A 25,140-nucleotide genomic window follows, 5' to 3' on the forward strand; every position below is an offset into this window, starting at 1 on the left:
AGCTAAGCAGCATTATTGGTCCTGTGGTACAGGAGAAGAAACTGAGGCAAAGGGACTTGCTTAAGGCCACAGACATGGACAGTCTGGTACCATAGCCCATACTCCTTGCACCACATCCTGAGTCACCAGCCTTATGGAAAACCAGAGCTACACAAGAACAGTCCAAGCTGGGCGTTGTGGCGCACACCTGTAATCCCAGCACTCAGGAGGCTGAGGCAGGAGGATCACTGTGAGTTTGAGACCAGCCTGCGCTACATAGTGAGTTCCAGGTCAGTCTCAACTGCATAGTGAGACCCTGTCTCAAAAAGAACAGTCCAAACACCTAACCTATCTTTATACTAGAGAATTACTGTTCTGCCTGGAACACAGAGTTGATTCCAGCCACATCTCTACCTAAAGCCTTACTGTGTGTTCTTGGGAAGTCATAATCCCTCTTAACTTTAGTTGCAGTGACTATCATATCTGATACCAATACATTTGGCAGCAATGGTTTCATCATTGATGCACTTCTTTTGCACATTACAGAGTCTGGGGTCAGGTGTTGATTCAGCAGCATAACAATCTTAGGTCGGAGTCTTTTCCCTCATGGATATAAAATGGTTGCCCCAGTTCTATGCATCACATCTGCAATCAAGCTGGGTAGGTCCAGCAGCCTCTGTCCCTTTTATCAAGAATGCACAACATTTCCCAGAGGCCCCTTCCCCAGTAGGCCTTTGTGTAAGTCTCATTGGCCAGAATAAGTCATAGAGCAAGTTTAGCTGGAAGAGAGACTGGCTAGGGGAATATCTTGCACGGGTCTGCTATGGACAAAACTGTGCTTCTGTTAGTGAAGAGGCAATTGATACTTCTGTAGGAACTGGTAGACTCTGCCACCAGCCTGGTAGAGACAGACAAGTGTTACAGAGGAGCAAACAGGGAGGAGCAGCACCCACCCCACATAGACCATGTGTGTCACCAGCTTAGACCAAGATCTGATGCTTTGGGAAACAAGAGAGAGCAGTTTCTGAAGGTGTTCCGAGGTGCTTCTTCCAGGCCACACAGCCAGCCCAGCACTTTATTCCAGCTGCAGGCGTGGCTTCTAATTCCATGGGACTCCTAGTGGGGAGAGAGTGATTCACCCTGTAGGCACCATGTTGGCGTCATCTGTATCTTTCTTGAACTTGTATTTTTCTGCACCTCTGTGTGTCGCTTCAAAACTGAAGCATCAAAAGCCACTGTGCCAACAGACTGTCCTCACATTACAGGCATTCCGTGGGTGCTTTCCACTCCCACACTTCGTCCCACCGTCATGCTGGTGGGCACCCACCCTCTGCTTTCAAGAACAGTGGTGATATGCCAAGTTTGTTTTTCAGAGATGGAAACACGACCCTTTCTATCCTGTTGTAAGGGTTATGCAGTGAGGCGCACAGCACTTGCACAATGCCTTCCTGAGAAATGAGACAGCCTCCTGGTTGCTTCTGCACAGCTGAACTGAGTGTTGGAAGGAAGGGGTAGAGATGGCCCAGGCTGGACTCTGCTCCAGAGGTCCTTACTCTGACCTCAGTCAGCTCCATGAAGAAGGCCCGTTCAGCCATTCCTGTTTCCTAAAGGCATGGGCTTCCCTCAGAGGTTGTGAGGCTCTGGTCACGCGTGTGTTTAAGCAGAGTCATAGTCATAAGTGGAAGCAATGCAGGCAATTGCTACATTGAACAAAATCAGTGAGCGGGAGCCAAGTTCCTATGATCTCACTCCAGTTTTACTTGCTTTTACATACAAGGCCACATTGTGCCAGCCCCGGCCCTCAGCCCCAAACAAAGCCAGCAGTACTACATTCCCAGCCTCCAGCCTGGATCCCTGTCTTCTCAGAAGACCCTCAGGACCTTGAGGCCAACTCCTCCACTCCATGCCACTGGGCAGTCTCAGGCACCGAAGTCAGCCGGCCAAGCTTCCAGTCCCGGTGCCACCACTCTGAGCTGCGTTCGTCATCTCGCTTCTCTACACGTCAGCTTCCTTCTCTCAGCCCTGGGATGCCAGTCGTGCCTGTGTGTGAGACCCACGTAGGCACAGCATGAAGTACTGTGCGCAGAGCACTAGGTACTGCCGGCACCTGGTAAGCATGCATGGTAACAGGCTCTCTCCTGCTGCCACCACTGCTGCCACCGTGTCTCCCCACAGAGGGGTGAGTCGCCCTCCTCAACTCTCTCCGACCCACCCCTGCCCCCTGGCTTCCCGGTGTGGAGAACAGCAGACCCTGGTGCTGAGCAGTAAGCCACCTAGCACAGGGCTGGCCACCTGGGGAGACCAACAAAGCCACCTGCTAAATGTGAGCCAGTTGTGGGAGCAGCTGGAGGATTCTAGTGGCCCCTGGACCTATTGCTGCCAAGACCTGGATGAATTTAGGTTCACCTGTTCCACTCCCCCAGGAGAACTGACAGTTACATTTATCCTAATGGTTTGGCGAACCCCACATGAGACCTTGTTCCCCACCCCTCACCTTAATAAAGGGTGGCATCCTGGAAGCTGCATAAAAGATTCCTAAAAGATTGAAAACCCCCAGCCAGTGACCATGCCCCTGACACTCACATGGATTATGTGTCCTGGAAGCCCCTTGAGGCAGGGAGACAGAGGGCTTGAAATTAATATGCATCCGACCTCTCCCCAAAGCCCCGACAGCTGGCATCTGACAGCTGGAATTGCTCAGAGCCTGGGAGAAGGTTTTTAACTCAGTTCAGTAAGTGTTTCCTGAGCACCCACCAGGAGCACAGCCCTCTGCTAGGTGCTGCTTGGCAGGTGGAAGCAAGGAGAGGGCAAAGACCCTGTCACCCCTTGGGGCTTCCCTCCTTCGGAGGAGAAAAGGTGTGCACGCCTAGCAATTAGAGGACAATGGATTGAGACTTTGGATTGGAATTTAGAGCTTGCGGGGTTTGAGAGTGCTGCGAGGTTGTGATTATTCAGTATCTTCTATAAGCTGCTCTGCACTGGACTCAAGATGGCTCCCTTGCTTCTCCTAGGAGAGCTGGGCACTAGGGCACTGCCCTTGGGGGATAAGCAAGATATGGGTGGATGGCAGCAGTTGGAGATGACATGCCAGTGAAGGGACAACATGAACAGAGGCAAAAGGAAGGAGGAAAGGATGTGGTAAGAAGATGGGGCTGGGGACTAGGAGTCAGGGGCAGGAGGTACCCACATGAGGAAGGCATTCAACATGCAGCTGTAGAAATTTGGTCACTGTTTCTGAGCACTGGGGAGCTGCTGAGGCTTCCTGAGTAGGAAAGTGAGCACCTCACCATAGTGTACAGCATGTGTAGATGGCTTGTGACAGACCAGTGAGGGGCTTGGAGAAGGGGGCAGTGCCCTCAGTAGTGGGCGCTGCAACCCTGGAGAGCTCACTCAGTTTCTCTTCCCAGGAGCAGGCACAATGCACCTGACACACTTAGGGCCAAGCTGGGAGAACACCTGGCAGAGGCTCCTCACCTGGGACTGGGTAAGCCTTGCTGGTGGAGGTGAGGGGATATTGGCTCCCTCCAGGTCCCCAAAGCTGGTGAGGGAACTTGATATTGACATTACCCTGACTGCTTGGAGGAATTGTCCTCACCGGGAGTAGAAAGTCTCTGCATGGAGCAGCCTGCACAGTGCTGGTGAGGTTCCCAAGCCACCTGACCACTACACCAGGCTCTGTTTGACTTTCAGATTAGTAATAAATGCAAAGAGAGATAGTGGCTCATTCTCCCCCGCCCACCCAGCCACTCACACACATGCACACATCCACACGCACGCGTGCACACACATAGAGTCATACAGAGCAGAGTTTGGATATGGCCTAGGACCCCTATACTTTAAGTGCCTCCCCAGATGATTTCACTGTTTCTCCACCTTTGGAAGCCCTGGGTGTCCCATATTCCTCCCATTCTCTGTCCAGCGCTGTCAGAAAGCACTGGTTCCTCCTTTCAAGCGAGAAGAGCTTGATCTATGAAGAATACTCTTGTCTGCCATTGTTTCCTTCCTGAGGGCCAGGGCACCTCAGAAAAGGAGAGAGGAAAGGGGGCCACACCATCACCCATTCTCCCCACCATATTACACGTGGCCTATGACAGCCCAGAAACAGCAAGACAGCTCTGCTGAGGTGCCACATTTGGGTCCCTGCTCATACGTAATTTGGCCTTTATCACAAAGAGGCTTCATGACTGACAAATTAAGGAAACCTGTCGTAATTCAGAAGAGCTGGGGAGGACACCCATTTCCATTAGCATCCATATTAAGGGGTGTGCTCAGCGCAGTTTTATGACTTTGGAGCAGACAATCCAACATTGTTTCCAAGTTAATGTCCTGCCAAGCCTGCTTTAATGAACAGATACAAAGCATGTGTAATTAGCACGCTGATGGTGTGATGCTGAGCACTAGTAAGCCACTGCAAACACTGCTCTCTTAGGTAGATGACATGTTCTTGAAGACAATAGTTTGTCTACACTACTTGTGTAGTGACCAAAATTTTTGACACCATTAATTTAACTTCTCTTAAAGTCCAAATTACCCTCAACTCCGACGTGGTAGATTTGAAATTCACAAAGACCTCAACCAACTCTGTTAGTATTCAGCACCTAACAGATGCAAGGAATTTGCAGTGGCCAAGGGACAGGGTATCACAGACCCAACAGAAAGTCTTTCCTGAAAGGAAAGAGCCATCTCTAACACGCCTTGAGATTTACTGGGGACCGTCCTGCATTATGGGGTGACAGTGGGCTAGGTCCCCTGATATCCCCTGATACTCAGACCCCATAGAGCTTTGCCATTTGTTATATGCTTCGGCCAGCACCCCAGCTAGATGTTCCCTGGACACTCCTCACTCTTAAGTCACTGGACAAGAATCCCGCCTATCTGTGATCTATCAGCAAACCCACACCTGACCCCTGTTGGAGCACTTCCTGGCTTCTGCCCCAAGAATTTAGGAAGACAGTATGTGCCGTCTTCCTCTGTTCTTATTAAATGGTTTATCTGGGAGAACTTAATATTTTCTTTTAGGATAAACTGAGCTAATGCGATGTGCTTGTTTTAATTTGCGAGGTTAACTGATCTAATTATCTATGGCGTTTAGTTAAATCCTTGTGCCTGGCCGGCTGCAGGTGTGGGCTTTGAATCCTGCCAACAGGAAATCTCTTAAAACAAGCTGATCTAACGCAGCAGGTCTGCCGGTATGAGGGATTTTCTAATAATGCATGAATTTATTAACATCCAAAGATAAATAGAGGATGTATTTACATTAAACAAATTTCACAAGGAACTGTCTGCTGCTTCCCAGGTCCCTGGCCCCCAGTGTGGGAAGCACCCCCAACTCCACATCACCGTCTATGCTGTGCAGGTTGAGTAGACAGCCACACTGAGGCCCCCCGTGAGAAGACATGGACATACCCCTGCCATAATTGCATAGAGAGCTGAGTTTGTCTAGCAGGAGTTAAAGGTCTGGAGTTTTAATTGACCACAGACCCCAAAGAACTAGAAGAGTTGCCTAACACTCTAAAAGCTGGCACTGCCTTGCACAGTTAACAAATACATCCCATTATGGAAGAAAAATAATGGTCCCATTGTCCTTGGGCTGGGAAGATATTCCCTGGAATCTGAATTGGAGTGTGAGTGCTACACCTCCAGGTAGTATGTCCAGGGAAACTGACAAGGGCAAGAGGAGTAATCCTCTTTTCGGAGCTAGCTGACTGGTTGACGACATCCAGCATCCTTGGCAGATGCAATGTGTGGCCCATTTGGGTGGCAAGACAAGAACCTTGGGAGGCAGGTAGAGGGGACATGGGGCAACCCATCACACAGAGTTATCACACACAGTTGTCACGAAGGGCTCCTAGCTTCCCAGCCCTGCCCCTTTCCCTAACCCCCTAAGTTTCCCAGACTCCCACTTGAGGCTCTAGGAAACCTTGTAAGGATCAGCCTAATGGTTGACGACATCCAGCATCCTTGGCAGATGCAATGTGTGGCCCATTTGGGTGGCAAGACGAGAACCTTGGGAGGCAGGTAGAGGGGACATGGGGCAACCCATCACACAGAGTTGTCGCACACAGTTGTCACGAAGGGCTCCTAGCTTCCCAGCCCTGCCCCTTTCCTAACCCCCTAAGTTTCCCAGACTCCCACTTGAGGCTCTAGGAAACCTTGTAAGGATCAGCCTAGGGTACCTACACTGTTCAAGGGGAGTGGAATTTTAACTCCAGAACTGCCACGTTGCTTGAAATCCTGCTAGCCTGTATTGTTTGAAGCATGGATCAGACCAAGCAACCAAAGCTACATTTAAAATGCTCTTTCCCATGACCTGACAGCCCAAGTCACTCAGTACTGACCTGTTTTCAAGCAGCATAGAGCTCTCCTCTTCCATATGAATGATCCTAGAAGAAACTGCACTTGCAAAAAGCACATGCAGAATATGCACACACATGCAAAGTGTATGTGTGCACACACAGATATAGCTATCTGCATGTGCACGCCTATCATTCAAAACACACACATGCAAGCACACACACACAGTAGAGCATGTGATGTAGATGTGTACACAAAGGTACACATTACTGATACACAGGCACACCTAAACATACATAGGAGGGCGTGCACTCACAAATATCCTGCAGACACACAATTGCACACACACTCTTCCTCAGGCTCAGCTGGAATTAAAAAGAATGTGGCACTATAGGGACAGCTGAAGAAAAACTCCTGATTTCTGATTTCCAGAGCAGTTTGGACAAGGTCCTCTGAAATGCATTAAAATGCTAATCACAGCATCTGTCTGAACCCTGGCAGCTGTGTGACTTGGGGTGGGGGGAGGAATCAAAGCAGAATGGATTCTGAAGCCTGGAGCTCCTCCTTGACTCTCCTTCCCTCTCGCTCTCCTTTGTTCCCCCCACTCCACCCCGTCTGCTCCCTCACAGGCTCCATTGACATGTCCTGGCCTTGCTGTCCTCAACCTGGTCCCCAGTGGCCTTAGACTCTACCTGACTGACAATCCCAACACATGGCTCTCTGGTGCGAAACAATGCTGCCACCCTTCTATCTCTGCCCAAAGTTCCCTGTCCCCTCACAGGGCATAAATGGCCTCACACCCCCTTGGGTTTCCCTGCCCTAGGCCTCCCAAGCCTTGTTACAGACTCCAGCTGTCTCCCCCAAGGTGAGAGCAGAGGAAGTGCCTAAGGTACCAAGGACAGATATTAGGACAGTTCCACCTAACCCTGGGGAAGACGCCCTAATGATAGAGTTGGGCACTGTAGAGCACTGTCAGAGAGAACGTTTTATCCAGGAAAGGTTTCTTTCTTTCCTTCCTTCCTTCCTTCCTTCCTTCCTTCCTTCCTTCCTTCCTCTCTCCCCATCCCACCCCACCCCTCTCTCTTTCTTTTCTTCTTTCTGTCATGGGAACTGAACCCAGGACGCTCACATTGAGTCACATCCCCAGCCCCATTTTTTAAAAAATTGTATTTTGAGATAGGATCTTGTTAAGTTGCCTGGCGTGGGCTCAAACTTGCATTCCTGCCTCAGCCTCTCAGAGTGCTGGGATTCCAGATGTGTGCCACCATACTCAGCCACAGTTTTCTGATACCCCCTTCATGACACTAAATATGGGCAAAGGAGTGGGATTAGGTGGGAGTCTATATCCCCACCTTTCTGCTGAACACCCTTCCCTGACTTTCCTCCAGCCACAGGTGACATCTGAGCCCTGCCACAGACCTTCACCCACCCAGCTCATGACTGCTAGCCCAGATCCTCTCCCCCACTTCCTGCTGATGCCAGGATCCAGAGAGGGCACATGCTCCTGAAGTCCCCAGTGAGGCACATGCTGCTGCACACTCATGCTTTCCTCCATCATCTTCCCTGCCTACCCTTCTTCTGTACCTGTGCTCTGTTTGCCAGGCTAGGGCTTGCTCAGTGTTCTGAACTCAGCCCAGCATCTGCATTTGCAGAAAGCCTTTTGCATGGAAAAGGCTAGGTAGGATTCCCTTTTCCCTACTCATGAGCTTCCTGTGCCTGTGTCTACTAAAGTATACCAGAACTTAGCATTTCTCTGTCTGTCACTTCCCTGAAATGTGGGCTCTCTGAGGGCAGGGGCTGGTCCTGCCCATGCCATGGACCCAGTGCTGGCACAAGGACTGGCCTGGGAAGTTCTTAGTAGCTGTGACTGTTGGAATGTGTGGATGGGTGGGTGGGTGAGATCCTGGCCTGGGGACCAGTTCTGCTTTGTGGGGGCTCCTGGGTGGACACCCTGGAGGTAGTTTGCCTTCTCTGTGGAGATCTGGGACAGGATCTGTTCAGGCTTGTGTCAGTGCAGGCCTCACGCCAGGCTCTCTGTGCCCACATTCCCCACCCCATAAGAGTAAAGCTCCCAGCACAGTTCCGTTTTTCCTCTTAAGCATCTAACTGCCATTTCACTAAACACCATCTGGAGACTCCTGGCTTCAGCCCCTCACTTCTCCCAAACTCTTATTAATGTGATGGGTGTTTATTCCTTCTTCCTCCTCTTCTACTTGCTCCAGAGCCTGTGGCCTACAAGACATTTCTCTCCTTTTGGGGAGCTTGGCTCTGTGGAGGAGGGTGGCCATCTCAGGCTTGGCCTTAAGCAGTTGACAGTGACAGAGAGCAGGCAGAAACAGCAGGAGTGAGCCTAGTCCCAGGCAGCCTGGGAACAGAAGATGGCAGAGGCAAGCAGAGGAAGGAATTTGGTTAAACTTGGTCCATGGTGGCCTTCAATTCTGGTACTCTGATCTTTCCAGAGCTCCTGGACCCTCTGTGGCTCCCTGGTGCTACCAAACAAACCTCACATCCCTAACCCCAGCCCTGGGGTGCCCACCTCTCTGCTGCAAACACCCTGTGCTCCCCCTCGTCCATGCCTATTCTGTGGCCCTTCTCTGAACACACCCCGATCCTGATTCTTGCTTGTCCTTGAAAGAGAAGCTCACATCTTCCTCCTCCACATCTCCTTTTCTAACTACTCCACCTTCCTTCCATAGCACTAACTGCATGAACCATCTCCTTTTTCTCAGTGCACTAACTCATGCAGAATCCTGTTGCCTATCATAAATTTTCTTTCCTGAAACAGACACAAGACTCCCCTGATGGTACCCAAAGCACCCACTCCACATCTGCAACCGATCCTCTGTCCTAAAGCAAAGAGAATCAGCAGCAGTGACCGCAGTTAAACAAGTCCCAGCTCCTCAGAGCTGCCCAGTTGCCACCAAAGGGCTCACTCAAAGAGCCCTCCCCCATCCACCACAAGGACAGCTGCCCATTCCAGTCCTCAACCACAGCCCAGGCTGACACTCAGAGGCCAGCTCACTCCCCTTGGTAGAGCATTAAGCTAATGTGTGTTGTGTCTCATTAGTGGCCTTCTGTTTGTGCCAGGGCCAGGCAATTTGATGGGTAGTTGATTGGATATTCTGTTTATTTATGGCAGGGAAAGCATTCTTTATTGAGGACTGGGCAGCACATTTCTGTCCCCATGGCACCAAGATCCTCTGGCAATCAAGTAATTATAAATTGAGACTAAATAAATAATATACAATAAGCAATAAAGACTACACGCCTCCATGTAAAGAGCTCTCCTCAGGCAGACCATGATGTCTCCATGACCAGGCTTGGAGATCCAGCAGAACCCCACCCTGAGAGATACCAGCCATACCCAGCTCAGGGCTAGTTCCCCACCAGGGCAAAAGCTTAGCTGCCTTCCATGGGCCTCAGTTACAAAAATATCACCCATGTTCATGGAAAACCTATAACTTTCTAATGTTACTGATCCTCACTTGGCCAGAAGAAGGGCAGGCAGGTGTCTGTATTTTCAATTGATCCGGGAAGAAACTAGGCAAGACCTGAGGTGGTGTAGAGACCTGCTGGATGCAGTACCAGTTCTCATGCATGGCAGCATCCTAAATGACCAGGAGGGCCTAAGCAGAGCCCCTGCAGACCTGTCTGCCCAGCCCCTGCCTAGTAAGGGTTACCTGGGAGAGGGTTGCATAGCCCCATGTGGAGTTTCTCACCTGGCCTTCCTGTGGGCAGTGCTGCTGAGGTATGAAGGGATGGGGTTAGAAGTCCGGTGGTGACACTGTAGCCCCAACCACATGTTAACCAGCCAAGCAGACTGCAAATGGGTCTTCTCCACTCTCCAGATACAAGATGCCTCCTTGATCTACTGCCAGAAGTTCAAAGACTCAAAGGGCTACTAGTCTCAGCCGGTCTGCCTACAGAACCTACCCTCATGCCCAAAGCAGTGGGTGAGATACAGCCCAGGCTGAACCCAGATAGAGTCGTGAGTCATGGGACAGCCTTGGACAAGGCTCAGGTGTCTCCTTGAGGGCCTGGTATAATCAAAGTGTCCCTTCATGCAGCCCCTGACAGCCACCTGGAAAGGCCTACCCAATCTCTCTACAGTCACAACACTAAGAGTGGTCAGGCAGGGATGGAAGTCCTCAAGGGTCTCAAGCTGAAGGGCTGCAGGCAGTAAAATGTCCCGCCACAGAAGACAGTGTGTGGAGTTCAGCTGTACAAACGCAGTCTACACAGGCAACCTGGGCCCCTCTCCAGCCACACCCTCCCACCTTCTCCCACCCCTTTTCTGCTTTTCCTCTTTATCCTCACAAAAACTAATTGTCTCTCTCATAGCCTGCACCCTGTGCTTTCCAGAGGTTTATTCATGAAACTAATTATGCACTGCTAATTTGGAAGCTAGCAGCTTTTCCCGTTAACATTCATTTGATTTGGGTTGTTCTGCTGAGTGGCATTTCTGTAAATATGCCATGGGGCTAGGGGCCTATCAGGGAGGGTTACCCAAGTTACAGGTCAGGAGGAGGAACCTGAGGGTCTAGGGATGGCAGGTGTGGTGTATGGACTGTGCATGGGGGAGGGGACAGGAGGGCACCATTACCATCAACCAAGGGAGCCTCATTAGCAGCCATGGATAGCTCTGCTGAGAGGTAGGAATCTAACTGTAAAATGTCACACTAGGTTGGGCTGGTGGGAAGGTGCAGGTTGGAAATCTGCCCACAGAGGTAAAGAAGTGCTAGGTTTATGGAGAGCCCTCAGTGGATGCGGGCGCTGCAGAGAAGGATGAGGCCCAGCTGGGGAGGGGCCTGGAATAGAGGAGAGGTCCTTGCCCTGGCAGACTCTCTCTAGGGAAATATCTAGGGCCCAAGTGGGTTTGGCACCACGGTCCTACAGGACTGGAGCCGTAGGGGTAATGGAAGGTAGGGTACAGGCCAGGCTCCCAAAAATTTCTTCTCTATTTCCACCTCTGACTCCTTTTGGGACCTTATAGAGGAGATAATTTAATCTCCTTAGGTCTCCAGATCCTCTTCTGAAAATTGGGAAGAATCGTTTTTCTGAGTTCATGGGATTGGTTCTACAGAGGCCCAATGAAATAAGAGTCTTAAAAAGTTCATTGTGAATGATCTGACATGGTCCCCAAAGTATCTGCACCTCTTAGCAGCACCAGCAAGGGCTCTGCTATCCTGATTGCTGCACTCAGGGTCAGTGTCATGGGTGTGTGTGTGACCTGTTCACTCCCACAAAGCCCTGCACAGAAGTGCTCACACTTGCATTAATGCTCTGTGGTCACTATGTTGAAATTCTTGATCACTTTTGAATTAATGGCTCTGGCACTTTCAACTAGTACCTGCAAATTACGTCACCTTTGCTGTCAGAACTACCAAGTCTCATGCGAACCCTATCTCAGGAAGAAGCTCTCTAGGGACTCCTGTGGATTCTTCTGTCTTCTGGAAAAAGGCTGGGTCTTCTGCACTGCATGTGCCCCAGGATACAAGCTCAACCAGGGCTTAACAGCAAATTCAGACATTTCAATTGGTTCTTATTCACTGCACACCTCACATTGTCTGAGATAAGTTTAAATCAGGTCTGTCTATCTAGCTCACTGCCCTGTTTTCTTCTACTTAATGGGTCTGGCAAACATCTCCCCACAATCCCACTCCACTTTCCTGCAGATATGTGGGCCCCAGCTTCTCTCCCATGTGGAAGCCTGGATATCAGTGCTGGCTGCAACATCACCCTGTGAGTGAGGATCGACTCCAATCTCTGGTGGCCCACAGCTGGCCCAGCTAGTCAGTAGGAGATCTGGAGCGTGTCCACAGGGGAGAGATCAGCAAAGACGTCAGGCTAGACCTACATGACCTACAAATGGCCTGCTTCACGGGAAAGCCCCTTTCCTGGGGGAGCAAAGGCAAGGTCTAGGAGAAGGGACCAGAGATTGTGGCATTAGGAGCCTGCAGTAGGAACCACTGCTTGCTGTCCAAAGGAAAGCTGAGCAAATTTCCCTCTAGGGGCCTCTGAACACCCAAGAGATCAGCAAGCTTGCTTCTCCTTTTCCATGCCCAAGGCTTCTAGGTGGTACCAAAGTAGTCTTCCCTGGATAAAGGCGGCAAAGTGTATTTAGGGGCAAACCTCTGCTGGGCTGGTGGGGTGCTTCAGGCAATCAGCTGGGCAGCTCATCACCAGCTCTGCTCCACTGCCCACATACTGTGGACCAAGTGTCAATCTCTTATTATCTCTGAGCCATACTTCCCTCACAGGTAAGATGAACCCGCCCTTCCTGGTGACCCCTGAACCATGCCTTGTACTTCTCGGGGTGTTCACCAACAGTCAGGCATACAAGGTTCTAATTCTAGACCAACTCCGTGGCTTTAGAGTGCATCTCTTAACTTCACTGGCCTCCATTTCCTCACCTGCAAAAGATGCATCACAACGCCTTCCTATGAAAGCTGTCAGAGGAGTAGGTGATGAGAGCCACTCAGCAAGCAGAAACTACTACTGCTCATTCCGCTGTTGTGAACATATCACTCCACTGATGGCTTGGGCTCCCTGCAATGCTGCTTTTCCTCTCACCTAAAGTCCCCCTGTCCTTGGCAGCAAGTCCAACCTGACTCTTACAAGGGTGCCTGATAAACTCCTGCTGGACTGCAAGCAAATCTGCCTCCATATCCATAGGTAGCCAGTTGCTTCTGTGCGGTGGCCCTTGTCTTACAAGCTATTCTTCTCTCAAGCCCCTTGCTCCCCAGCCCCACTGTGGGCAGCCAAGAAAGAGCTATTGAATGGACACCCTGCATGCCTTACAGTCTTAGTCTTCCACACACAGAATTGTCATATGGCATTTGTTGCTGGCTTTTCCTCACCCCATGGGATCTGAGTGTCATTTTCCGGCAGCCTTATTCCATTCCCACAGCAAACCTTGAGAGACCCACCTCCCACTTTGAATCAACCCACAGCTGTTGCTTGAGGTTACTTGATGTCCATGCAGGTTTCTGTTAGTTTCCAAGGCTAGCTGAGAGGCAGGCTTCATGCTGAGCCATATTGACCAGCCGTCTGTGGTAACCAATGCTGAGTAATGGTTCAAATGGTAACCAGCATTAGCAAATAGTTCCTGTGATAATTGCAGCCTAATTTGTGTGTGTGCACATGAATTAGCATGCATCTGTATGCCATTAGCACTCTGAATTATCTCCTGAGCAGCAGTGCTTGCCTCAGGCCCTGTGGACAAAGTCAATAGCTAGACTTATCTAGGGCTTGATTTCTTCTAAGAGAGAAGGATAGAAAATGGGCTTTTTAGAAAGGAAAGAATCTGCTGCTAGCTCACAGTGTGGACTTCTCCATAAGCTGAACTTCTGACCATCCCACACAAAGAAGAGAAAACTAGAAAATCCCAAAGTCCTCAGCCTGGCCTTCAAGGGATTTCTCAAGAAGAAAGAAAGCAACCTGAAGTCCCTCTCTGAGCATAACTACCTTCCAAGCTGGACAACAGGGAGAAGCATGTTCTATTTTAAATGTGGCCCAGGGAGTTTTGCTCAGTGAACTGAGATGGACTGAAAGATTATCTCCTGACTTGAGTGTTCACACCCCAGACTGCCTGAGAACATAGACCCTTCACATTAATATCCTATACAGACCACTTGTGTTCAGACATGGCAAACTCTGAAGGAGTGGTGATAACTTTAGGAAACTTCCGTACAAAACACCATAACATCAGGTTCATCCCTTCTACTCCATCGCTTTTAGCCAATACTACCAAACCTTATTCAGTATTTGAACTGTTAAGTTTCTCTAAGAAGGATCAAGAAATTGCTGCTCTATCTTTCTTCTGGTTTTCTGAAAAATCTTTCACAAACCATACCATTCAAACCATGTCTTTCGTGGACCTATGTATTTATATGTATTTATGTCTGCCCAGCATAGTGTTCCTAAATTGGTGCGGTATTAGAGATGGAATGTGTCCAAAGATGACGAGGACTGACTGGAGTATACCAGCTATGAGCAAGGCAGACACACACAAATGCTTAGGTCCCACCAACTCCCACAGGCTGAGCACAGCACACCCACAGTCAAGGCCAACAAGGCAGGGCAGCTGAAGATGTTATGCATCCTGGGCTCTGAAACCAAGGTCCCATAGCCCACAGTGCAGAGCAGGGCTCACATGTGACACCAACTCTTGTGCAGCCTTCATTTTCCTACTGCCAGAACATCATGTCTATGAATTCTAGAGATGACTGTGGCCACGACAACACTAGGTGTCTATACTGAGGACAACAGGTAGACAGAAGGGCACAGGCTGTTACTGAAACAAAGATGGAAAGAATCTAGGTGCCTGAATGGAAGCTCAAGAGCTCTCTGAGTAGAGAGGATGAGAGGGTTGGTTATGTATACTATTGGCTTGGGAAGAGAACTCAGAGCATCTTAGCGTTAGAGAGGAAACCAAGTCTAAACACAGAACCAGTGTCCTGGGAACACACTAAGACCAGAGGGAATGATGTGAAACCTGAACTCACCAGCCATCCTGCAAAGAATCCAAAACCTAAAGGGCAAGGGCACACTTCAAAACCCTATGGTATGACCCCCCGCCCTGTGACCTTGAAAATTCATCACAAGGCACAACGTCTGGCAAAGGAGGTTGAATAGAAAGTGCCCAAGGTTCTGTCTTCAAAAATGAAACTGCATGCAATGTCAGACTTGCAAATAGCAGCGGGTTCTCCAACCAAGAGTAGCTTTGCAAGAAATGAAGATTCTGAGCAGAGCCCAATTCTGCAGATAGCAGTAAGCTTTGTAGCTACTGATGAGCTCAACCTACAAAGGCAGCATCTGCAAAAGACAATGGATTCCACAAACAGTAACTGGCTCTGAAACCAGTGAAGAACTCTGCAAGCAACAAGCGCCTCTGCAAACAATAGGCTCCACAAACTGCTATGAGTTCTGCAAACTTTAATGAGTTCTGCAAGTGATATCAGGCTTTGCAAACTCCAAGAAACTTTACAAGTGGCAGCCAGCTTAGCAGACACTGATGAACTCTGCATGTGATGCCCTGTTTCGCGAACAACAGACTCTGCAAACACCATGATTCTAAAGCCAGTGACGAGCCGTTCATGAAACAGCTGGCTCTGCAAACAGCAATAGGCTCTCCAAATGTCAGCCAGCAAGCATGAGCTCTGCAAGTAATCACAGAGGTATTGCAAAAGGAAACAAGGTCTCCTATGTCTTAGTACCACCAAAGAGGCTGAAGAACCCTTGTCCATGCCAGGAGATGGAATACCTGGCCGTGTAGTATTGCTTCCACGTAAGCTTGTAGGTGAGAGTACAGTACTTTCTTCAGCAACATTTGAATGAAACGGTTAGTCTCCTTCATGGAGAAAACTAGTGGTGCATCACGGTTAGGGAAAAGAAATTCCCAAAGGCAGGGGTTTCAGTGTGCTTGGAAAGCTCAGAGGTGACTTCAGGGATGGTGTGGAGGTGACTGAAGCAGGTGCTCAGACATTCACATCTGTGGGAAAGAAGCTGGGCCCTAATGGAAGAAGTACTGTCTAGGGATTGGTCAGTGCAGGCCAACTGCACAGGAAGCAGCCACCCCTGTTCCATGACCCTACTGGCCCAGAATAGCCTGCAGTCTAGCCTGTCTTTGGTGTCTGGTCCCATCGTCAGAGCTTACACTGCTGGAATTCAAGCATGACCCTCATTAGAATGAAATCACCACCCACTCTCCCCACACCCTCAGCCTGACACTCAGTGTGAATCAGCTCCTCATATCCTCTCCCTGGTGATAGACATCGAACAGCAGTGTTTGAAGGTATGTGGGAGCCAGATTTCTCCTGAATCCTTGTAGCATCAGATATTATACCAATGAGGGCTGGAAAAGAGTGGGCAGGGATTGGGGGCAGTGGGGACAAGAAGACAACTTGCAGGTCAGGCTTCAAAGCAGAAAGGTCATGGATCACAATCCTGCCAGGCCAGAGCCTCCTGGGAAAGTTGGGATCAGAGGATAGAACAAGCCAAAGGGTGCCTAGCAGGAGAAAGCAAGAAGAGGAGGGGTTGGGGATGGTCTTCAGCTGCAGGATGTGAGGTCTGCTCCCAGGCCGATCTCCCAGACCTTGTCAATAGCAGGAAGCCTTGCTCGGTTAATTAATGAGTTATTCAGGCTGACCTTTGATCTCTGAAGCAAATCAAAAGCTTTGTATGGCTCCTATTAACTCCCTGGATTTGTACAGCAGCTGCCTGGGAAGTAGATTGGTAGAAGGCTCCTTTCCCCTCCTCCCTCCAAACTGGGCATACATTCTGGGACTCAGGGGAACTCTCATCTCTGGGTCTCAGTGTGTGAGAGCCCCAGAGACAGCTGACTGAGTGTCCAGGGGTTTTCAGGCAGAGTTGGTGTGTCTTCTAGAGACCACTCAGGGGAGAAGGGAGGCCTGCTGCATTCCACCATGACTGTGGGCTGTCTGTTGGAGATAGCACCAGGCAGGCTCTGGAGGTGACAAAAGCCACAAGAAGCCCCCTCATCCCCAAAAGAAAGCTAGAGACTCAGAAACCTTCCAGTTCTCCAAGAGACATTCAACTTTTGTGAGTACCCAGGTCTTTCTGACTCACACGGCCTCTTTGAGATGGAACAGGGCTCAGAAACTCCTTCACAAGAGACCACCTAGAGGGATGCTTCCTGCAGGCCAGGAGAGGGAGGTCTTTGGGCCAGGCTCATACTGCAGTCCTGAGGACAGGGCATGGCTGTATCCAAGTACAAAGAAAGGAAAAGACAAGATCCCCAACATGCAGCTCTAGGGCTGGAGGAGCAGTCTGGCCACACCCCTACTCTGGCGAAGGCAGTTGCTGGACTAACATCCCAGAGAATATGTGGGTCATCAGGAATAATTCCCAGAGTGAGTGTCTGCAGGCATAGTCCCGGCTCTCCTGTTCATGGAGGTGTGTCATGTCATCACCTGGATTTCAGTTTTCCAGCTATAAATGGATCCTAAGAAGACCTACCCTGTCTTTGACCCAAGAGAAGGCACCTGAAAATGGCAACATAAGCTCTCTGGACAAGGTGCAGCCATGTGGTTAAGGAGCCGAGTGGCCCTGAGCCCTCTTCAGTTCTCTTGGGGACTATGCATTGCCGAAGGTACAGGGCTAAAATGGACAGGACCAGGCAGGCTGCTCACCCAGGACCTGCCCCTCTTCAGTCTATCCAGAGAAAGCAGACCCTGGGATGGCAGAACCAGGCCTGACCTGTCTGCACTCAGACCACCCAAACAAAACTCCTTCTTAAGCACCGTGGTAAAGATGGTTTCAGGGTAGAGAGATGGAGAGGAGGCCTCAGAATAGAAGGGAAAGGCCAAGCTGTCTGCCATGGAAAAGGAGAAGTGGTCTAAGTTTCCTTAGTCAGTAGGGAAGAAGCCCAAAGAGGAAAATGCTAACACAGAAGCAGGGCCAAGGTTGTTGCGACCCTCCAGAGGTCTCAGGAAGGAAACAGAAGCCACAGAGCCCAGACCCAGCCACAATGAGCCACTCATCCTTCCCTGAAACCAACAATTCCAGCATGAAAGAGAAGAGCGAGCCCAGCCCTCAGAGCTTCCCAACTGGCCAGGAGACAGGCACCAATGGAAGGAGGCAATAGACCCCAAGGTGAAGAATCCTCTCACCTCGGCAGGGTTAGGGAGTCTCTCTTCAGAGCACTGGGGAGCTTCTTTGGCCCTAAGCTACATCTACGCCAGCTTTGAGTCTATGACCAGTCATTCTCTGTGACAGAACCCTGTGGTGAGCCACCCTGTCTATGACCTGAAATCATGCACCTGGGAATCTGCTGCTGCAGAGATCGCCACCATATCCACAGCACCGATTCCACTGGGCTGGGGCAGAGCTCCACCTTGGCTCTGCCAGCTCTGGTTCCTCATCTGAAGCCTACACTTCGGAAGAGCTCCTCAGGCATATTCCTTCCCGGCCCTCCCACAAGCCAGGCCTTGGGACCACCTCCTTTCTGCCCTGGGCTGTGCTTTCCCAGAAGGTGAGGTAACACTCAACACAGTAGTAATAAGGAAGGACAGAGGAGAGAAGAAGGAGAAAAATAAAGTAAAGGGAAAGCCTCACTCAAAAACATGCTCTGAACACATTCAATCCTAAGCATTAAAACAAAGGAAGGGAGAATTAATTCTGCCTGGGTAGAAGGTGTTCCACACCTGGTATCCTTGGGAAGATGTGAGCAGGTAGACTAAAATTCTCCACCTCCCATCCCATCCACTCCTCCCACCTCTCAGGGTGTTAAATCTATAAAACCAAATGAAAGCTGCTGCTGTTTTAAGGAAATAAAAGGCTCTCGTATTCAAAAGCCTAGAGATTTTGAGTGGAGGAGAGAAATATATATAAATGTGGATTTTTTTTTTCCCCAAAGTGCCACTTAGCAATGCAAATGCTGGGCATCTCTGAGAGAGAACGTTCTCACCAGGGGCTGGGACAGAACTTCGCAGAGCTGACTGCAGGGGATGGGGCCTGTGTCCTCATAGTGCAGCCCTGGCCACATCAAAGAAAGGGCTGTTAGCCGATGGATGGCTCTGCTCCTCATTAGGGGCCTTAGCACATCCAGAGGCACTTTCCTGAGCCTGGTAAAGTGGAAACAATGTGTTTAGTTGACTCTTTAATTCCCAAGGTTAACCATGTAATTTCAAAAAAAATATCTTTTAGTGTCTTAACAGCCCCCAGTGGAGATAGTTAATTAAACAAAGCATGATGTTGAGAGTAAAATGTCCTTCACAGTCTGACTCTATTTCTTTTTCCTAATGCCTGACGGTCTTTCCATACTGATGGATGTCCATGATACAGCCATCCTTTATATCAATGTATTTTGCAGAATGCCTTGCTTATGACTGGGGTATGAACAAAACTGTGGGGGACTACAAGGAAGATTAAGCCACATGCCCATGCCTGCCTCCACGAAGCTGACAACAGATAAGGTCAGAGCTGTACAAATGAGACTGGGACACAGAGAGCTAACTCTTCAAACACAGGTGTTAATGTGTCAGGAAGGAGATCAGCAAAGGTTGGATGGTCCTTGTCCAACCAAGAGTGGGTCACCAGAGGAGCCTGGGCATTTGACCCCAATCATTTGAATGGGGTGAGCTTTACGAGGCTCCCAGATCATAGAACAGAGCTATCTGCTGGCTAGCATGGAGCCTGAAAGATATTCAGCGTCTAAACGTGTCCTGTGTATCACCCTGAATCCTTGGGGTGAGGAGAAGCTACATTCTACCTGTTGCAATGCAAAGGAGCATGATTTGCTTTCTCTCCTTTGCTTTTCTGCTTCCCAGTGGACAATTCTTTGCAAAGCCATTTCAGTTATTTTTTGCCTGAATTGCAAATTCCCCCTTCCAAATGTGATCGGTTTGTCTGGAGGCAAGTTTTCTGGCTGGAAAGACAGATGCGAGGAAAGCAACGACTGGCAGAAGCAGGAAGGAGGCCAGGCTGGCTCATTAGAGAGCTGCCTTCCAAGGGCAAAGTGATCAAGTCCAGGCAAGACCCAAGGGTGGCCTGAGTTCAGCATCTGGGCTAAATCTGTCTGTCAGGTGGAAGGAGGAAAGAAGAGAAATCAGCCCCTAACTTTGGAGAGGTCATGATTTCTGCGGGGAAATAAGCTGCTTATTAGAATTCCCTTTTTATCACAAGAAAGATAGCACAGAAACTCATAGGCAATTGCCTTCTCTCTGTCCCTCTCTCTCTCTCTCTCTCTCTCTCTTCCTCCGTCTCTCCATATGTATCTCTCTGTGTCTCACTCTATCTCTCTCTGTCTGTCTCTCCCTCTCCCTCCCTCCCTCTTTCTCTCTTGCAGTACTGATTGACTAGTGCCTTCTCACTAAGCTGGGTCCCTAGCTCCTTTTTTATTGTTTACTTTGAAATAGGGTGTTGCTCATTTGCCCAAGCTGGGCTCCAGCTTGCAATCTTACTGCTTCAGCCTCCCAGAGTGTGCCACCACACTTGGTGATGTTCTCTTTTTAGAACTACCCCTGTACCTAGGCTGTCATCCACCCGGTGACTGCAGTCTGCATTAAGGCCCTTCCTGCCACTCATGCCCTACCCTCAGCTATGTCCACTTGCCCCCAGCCCCCAACAGGTCAGCCTCAGCACTACTTGTGCCATACTCTTGCCATTGCGCTGAGATTCCTGTCTCCTGCAGTGACCTTTCTCCTTTGAAACAGTCACAGTTCACATGTCAACAGCCTGGCTAAGCCCTTTCTCTCTAGCTCCATGGCCCTAGAGTATGGATGGCACTCTCCAGCCCAAGGGAGGGCAGAGTTGTGGCTTGGACCAGCTCTCCAGGGTAGTACACAGTTAGTACCCAGTGGAGACATGGCTCTGACCAGAAATCCCTCCCTGGGAAGCTACAGGAACCCGGCCCTGAGGACTGACCCAGGTTAAGGAATGTGCATGAGTATCAGCACTGGGCTAATGGTTAGGGGAACCCAAGCACGCAAACCATCTTCTCTGAGCTGCCTGATGGCTGATATTCACCTGTCCATTCAGGAGTGGCCACAGCACTCAGAATGATGTGGTCACTTTTGTAAACAGAGGGCAAGCTGAGAATGGGCTTCCGGAAGTGTAGCAAATACATGAGATCATGGGAGAGATACTCTACAGGCAGAGAGAAGGGAGGGCAGGTCAGAGGGAGGAAACAGACAGGGCAAAGGCCACATAGCCAAATATGTTTAGAGGCAGGAGGCGGGTTAGAGAGGAGACTTGGGGTCAGCACTTTCCTAACCCTGGAATGGCCTGAAAGGCAGAGAAATACTGTTCCACCTGCTGGAGGAGACTTTAGCACCCAGCAGTGACATAACTGCCCAGTGTTTCGCACTCCCTCAGACTATGAGGACTAGAAGGGAGTGGGACCTGGCTCAGGGATATGTTGGAGTCTCAGCCTGAGACACTGATGCTTAGAAACAAAGGAGCTGAATTCTGAAGCCATTCTGAGGTCAAGAAAAAGGAAACATTGGGGTGATTTAAGCCTATTTAGAAACTAAGAAACCTGTTTCGTAATCACTGTAGAAAGTCTCCTAACTGTGACAGAGAGGACAGCTCCTTGAACAGTGTCCTACAGACTGGGTATAAACAGTGGCAGCACACCACTGACACAGACTACAGCAGAAATCCTCCCCCCACCCAAGAGTTGTTCGGCTTCACAGAGAATGCATGAGGTGACAGTGTTAGCTCTTCAGACCTAGGGCCCTGCCTCAGGCAGAAGGTGCTGAGGTCTGGTGGCCCAGGGAAGAAGGATCTGCTTAAGAGCCTGGGGTGGGCAGACACTGGCCTCTGGGATCCCCTCAGGGTCCCATGAGCTAGGCCACCGAGAGTTGAGCAGCTAAGGTTGGGCAGGCACTGTCCATCTGTGTGGACATGATAGTTGTGGCCACAGGGTGTGAGGGGACTATGGCCCAGTGGGTTGAAGTTCCACCTACAGCACCTACCATGGTTTACCCTCCCATGGTTGTCATGACTTCTGCTGCTATTACTGCTGTTATTATATTACCAAGCATGGCTGCCCTCGCTGACTGAGAGCAGAGTGATCACAGATACTTTGTTCTAAAGTTCTCACCCCTCATCCTACAATCCCCTGCCTCCTGGACCCTGGGTGGGTAGCACATGCTGGACCAGAGAAGGCCCCTGAAAGGCTGGGCAGAGCCCTGCCTACATGCAAAGGAGACCAGACAGCACAGGAGGTGGGAGGGCAAGAAACACAGGAAACCCCCACCCCAGGATCTCCCCTGGGTTTGCTTGGTCAGAAAAGGAGCTTTGCAGGCCCAGCTCTTGCAGGATATGAGAAACCCAGTCTGTTGCAGGTCCTGCTCAATGGAAGATGGGTTTGGGCTGCCGAGAGGGAGGAATGGGTGATCCAAGTGACAGAGCCAAGAGCAGGGCTTCTTGGGCTGCTCTGAGCCATCTCACTTCATGTCTGATGGCTCCTCGGGGCATGCTGACTGGGCACTAAGTACAGTTGCCCTCCCCGAGACCCCTGTCAGGAGCCACTGAGCTGTGAACATGTACTCCAGCATAGCTCAGCGAAGATTCCAGCGAGGGTCCTGTGAGTGAGTCTGCAAAGCAGGGATGTGGGCCAGGCCATGTACCCACCTATACATGCACAGAGGCACACCACACACATACAAGACAGCTGCATGCACACAGATGCATGCCTACACCTGCACACATACAAGCAGATTCACATAGGACTACACTCACACGGACACATACACTACCACAGATACGTACACAGTCACGCAGAGAAGCACAGTACTCTCACAGGCGCATGAACACACATGCCAAACACACACATACCAAATACACATACCACAGATACATACACAGTCACGCAGGAAAGCACAGTACTCTCACAGGCGCATGAACACACATACCAAACACACCTGCAGCCACACACTCTATACACAAAGACACATCATGCACACTACACAAACACACTTGTACACATAGATACTCACTTGCCCAAACACAGAAACACACAGCCCACACCATACCCCCAGCTTCCTTTCTTCCGCTTACATTCCTGTACCACATCAGGCCAGCATCTGGGCCCCCTCCCCCAGTAATCAGGAAATCCATCCCATTGAGGTTTCCTCAGTGTCCCCTTCCTGCCAAGGGGCCCAAAGGTTGCTACCTGCTCACTCTGCCCTTCTGGTGTCTTCCACAGCTGGCTACTCATTTGCAGAACCTCTGTACTCAGGGGGGTCTGGAGCCCTTGCCTCCACAGGTGCCCATGCCTTCCTGTGCCGGGTTCAATATGTGGGCTGCCCTGTGTGGACAGAAGCCCCCCATGGCTGTGGTCTCATCCTCTGCAGTGGGTGTGACTGGCAGAGCCACAGGTGGGGGGTGGGGCCCTCTTAGCACAGCCCTCTGCCCATCCCTTCTAAACTCCGGGTTAAGGGTAGTGTCAGAGCAATGTTTTGACCCTTGCTGGGAGCACTGCACTATTACACTGGACCCAGGACCGTCCTAAGAGTGACTGAGTGGAGGAGACCCTGAAGGGCCGTGTTGGTGGTGCCCTATGCAGGCGGGGAAGGCACTTGAGGAGCCCTAATGTCCCATGAGGTGGTGAGGTGAGGCGGGTGCCAGGGGTCAGCTCTGAGGCCAGCGAAGCTGTGCTGCTTGGAGGCCCCCCGCAGGGAGATCGGAGGGCAACATTCCAGCCACGGAGATCATCAGGGATCGCCATGGCAACAGGGGTGCAATTAAGGCCCGCTTCAGCTGGGAGCAGCTGTGCACACTTTATCTGCTTTGAATAAGGAGCAGGAGAAAAAACCTGGGGAGGGAAAGGGGGTGGGGAGGTGAGGGAGAGAAGTGGCAGTCCTTCCAGGCCTCTCCCTTCTGGGAAAGAGGAGGGGAAAGGAGGAGAGATAGGGGAGTCATTCCCTAAGGCAGCTGCAAGCACAAAGAGAGGAAGAGAGAACAAACTCAGAGACCGGAGACCTGCTGGGTTGCAGAGCCCTGTCAGCCCTCTCTCCTTTCCGCGCACATACTTTTTCTAGCCATGACGTGGCTCCTTGCCTCCTCCTTTTTCCCACCACACACACACACACACACACACTCTCTCTCTCTCTCTCTCTCTCTCTCTCTCTCTCTCTCTCTCTCTCTCTCCTTCCAGCCTCTCAGCCTTTGCTCCTCTCTCAGCTGCCCCTGAAGCCCCTGCTCCCTCTCCAAAGACACACACTCCTGGGGATGTTGTCCACTCCCCAGCCCCTGCTGTGTGCGGGCTGAGTTTTCTCCTCCTTGTGGCAGGGACTGGGGTTCCCTGCCCTCGCCCAGGGCTTCCTGCAAATGGAAGAGGAACAGCAAGCAGAAGGTGGTAGGCAGTGTAGAAGACCTTGAACCTAAGGAGAGAGACACCCTAAGGCTTCAGAGCCAAGGTTTTAGCCACTACCCTCCCGGCTGGGCCACAACTGCTTTGCTGTATTACCTCTTAGCAAAGTTATCTCAGCTCTCTGGCCTGGCTCTGGGAAGGAACCCTGGTCACTTGCCCCCCTAAGTCACAGCAAAGGAATCGGCTCTGTTTGAGCACCCTGAATCCTAAGAAATGAGCTGAGAAGCTCTGGGGACTCATTTCATTCCACAGGTTGCTGATTGCTTTTCCTGCAGCCTGCCCAATCCACTCCTGCCTCTGGACCTTTGCATTTGCTGTTGCCTCAGTCTGGAAAGCTCTTCTCTCAGTTGCTCACCTGCTTCTCGCCCTCATTTCTTTCCTGTTCCTCTACTTGCCCCCTTACTCAGCCTTATCCTTTCCATGAACACCCAGCCAGTTGTGCCCTAATTTGCATGTTGACTACTGGTCTCCCTCCACCAGACTGTGTGCTTTGTGAGGCTAGAAACTCTGCCCACAGCGGGTCCCTGGTCGCTGATGGACTCCTCAGTGCACCTTGCAAGGCTGAGTGCAGGGTGGCAGAAGTTCTCCCACCAGCCTGGAATCACACAGCAAGCCTCATGGCAGACAAGACTGAGCTCCCAGCGCCCTGGTGTCCTTTGCTCTGGGCACCTCTCCCTTGCCTTGTGCCTCACAATCTTCTGTGCTAGCCACATGGCCCATCAAGGGAGCCCCTGCATTGCTATGACTCAGGATGCTTCCCCTACTCTTCTCTCAGGACCTGAGTCCCACCTGCCCATCTCTGCAGCTTTCTCTGACCTCTAATCTCAGAGCCATCTCTTCCTGGTGGACACTTAGGCTCCTGAGCAGGGGCAAAGAGCTGTGGAGTAGTGGTCTGCCTCCTCATACTATAGTAGGAGGCAGTAGGAAGTCTGCCTCCTACTACAGGGAGAGGCAAGTCCTTCCTCTCCCTGATGTGTTTTGGCCACAAAGCAAAAGAGTGCTGCTTTGACAGATGAATCTGGGAG

The sequence above is a fragment of the Fukomys damarensis genome, unplaced genomic scaffold (genome assembly GCF_012274545.1).
Source record: "Fukomys damarensis isolate Sample0158 unplaced genomic scaffold, DMR_v1.0_HiC HiC_scaffold_30, whole genome shotgun sequence".
Taxonomy (NCBI): Eukaryota; Metazoa; Chordata; class Mammalia; order Rodentia; family Bathyergidae; genus Fukomys; species Fukomys damarensis.